Consider the following 2,500-nt stretch of genomic DNA (forward strand, 5'->3'; position numbering starts at 1 on the left):
AATACGTGTACTAATGAAATAAATCAAGATATTCTAATTTTTTACGGCGCGTACAGTCGGGCTTATCCACCACTACTTATAATACTTATGTATTCAAAAAAAACAGAAACCTGCTCTGATTACTTTGGACGGTCGTGTGATGCATAGGGAAATTCCTTTTTAATTTTGTAAAAAGGTATTTGGGATGTATGATCCAACATCGCTTTTTCCCCCACTCTGCTAGAGTCGCTTATTGTGTGGAATTTGCTTTGCTTTGACACTTCGGCAGTTTTTTGACTGACCTTGACCGCTTGACTAGTGACACAGTCACCGAGTTTGCTTGTTTGATTTCTGAACGGGCTACTGTTTCTATTTCTTTGTAATAATTAGGATCCTTCTCTTTATTACCATCGGCAACATATTGTGTGTTTTTAGCATTATGTTGCTGATTACGTATAAAGCATGAATGACGAACTATTAGGAATCTGAGCGATTACTAATAAGACAAGTTATCACTACTGCATACAATATTAACTGTTTGTACTTCATTCTTTGCTAAAATTTGAAATAGTGAGGGATCCTGGTCAGCGCATTAGCCTGATGAAAGTTTTTTACAGACATGTTATTCCTTGCAATCCAGCCATATTTTTAAAGTTGAGTTGAGTCATTGAGGTTCGATATTTTATATAACTCAAAAACTCAAGGCTAAAACTGCGATCGGGACTTTGCAAAGGAGCATTTATTGTCATGACCCGAAATAGTGTTACCTCTAATTTATATAGATTTGTACGGGTGTTCCACTTGTTTTTTTGTGTGTTTTCTAATCACTACAGTGCTTTAACCGACCCTATACATGCATCTGTATAAATACAGACGTCCACTGCGTAACGCATATTCACTGTTTAATATGATTTGTTACGTAAGGGATTAATAATCACCCAAAATGATAAAATTAACATAGTATATGATTATGATATTTCAGTAGAACTTCTGGAAACAGACACTCAAAGATAAAAACTCGCAGTAGCGAAATCTCAATGATGTAGATAATTTCTGTAAAAAGTAAGATTAAGAATGTCTCGTAACTTCAGCCACAGGAATAACGAAATTCGACCTGCAAAGGAAACACTCAAAGTTACTCCAAATGAATAAAAATTGTACTTAGCTTGCTTTTGTGGGAAGTCACGGTGTTTCCTATAACGACACACGGCCTTGGTCCTCCTCTCTATTTAGCGGACGACCTGGTTTGGCTTCAGTTTCCCACCCGTGCGCGTTTTTGTTTTTCGATGATTCGAGCCCTTGAAAATCCGATGCTGCAGACGCGTTCGGTTTGTTTTCTTGCAGTGCCGGAAACGCTCACTAACGATGTTTTCTTGAATGATTCTAATGAGAGACGAAGCTTGCGTTGTCGTAGGAAAAAGACACGTCGGTTTTGTTTCTTGAAGTTATTCACTAAACAATGATACTAAGTTGCTTGAAGAATCTGTTGCTTTCGTCGTCGTTGAAGAGTTCTTAATTGTTTTCTGAAGTCGCTCACTAATCGATGATACTATGTTGCTTGAGGAATTTGCTGCTTCCGTCGTCGTTGACTTCTTTATGATACATGATTTATTACTGGTTTTTCTTCGTAGGACGTTGTAGAGTTCTTCTGGTACGCTTGCCACCAATATTAGGGCTTGTGCCTTGTATGATAAGGCGCCCTATGAGGTAATGTTAGACTAGCGATAATCTATACGCTAAGTCGGTTGGTATTGCACTTCCATCTTCAATGGAGTGTCTGGGGTTTTGTAGATCACTTACGAAGTCGGTATTATCTTTACGACGATGTGTTAAAACTCATGGTTCGGTGAGGTTCTGTAGAAAACACTAAGTATAAAAAATAGATATATTCTTGAAGTTTTACATGCTGAAGATCAGATATGATTGTACAAGTCTTCTAATAACGATAGCTTGATCGCTTCTGCCAATGATGATGGCTAATCCTATTCCCTCTACATGATAAAGCTTAGGTAAAAAGAGGATTACAGGTCTTCTAATGACGATAGCTAACTCTGTTCTGCTGTCTACCATCTCTGTTACAAGTTATGAAGGAACAGACAGTAGTTCGAACATATGAACATACATACAAATGACATAGTTTCATACGAAACACACAATCAAAATGAGACACGCTACAGATCACGTAGGCGGTAGTTGTCTCAAGCAGGGAGCTTGACTAATGTTATAAACAACTTGAATGACTACAGGTGACGGCAGTTATCTTAGCCTACATACTTATTGTATACGTCATCTTTAGCGTCTCTAGTCTGATCACATTCTGCAAGCAATCTGGTTGACTCTTTTAGTTTTAGACTTTATATATATGGACTAACATTCCATATTTATTATGTAAACACTTACATATATATATATATATATATATATATATATATATATATATATATATATATATATATATATATATATATATTTATATATATATATATATATATATATATATATATATATATAGTATATATAT

This window comes from Macrobrachium nipponense, chromosome 31 (genome assembly GCF_015104395.2).
Source record: "Macrobrachium nipponense isolate FS-2020 chromosome 31, ASM1510439v2, whole genome shotgun sequence".
Classification (NCBI taxonomy): domain Eukaryota; kingdom Metazoa; phylum Arthropoda; class Malacostraca; order Decapoda; family Palaemonidae; genus Macrobrachium; species Macrobrachium nipponense.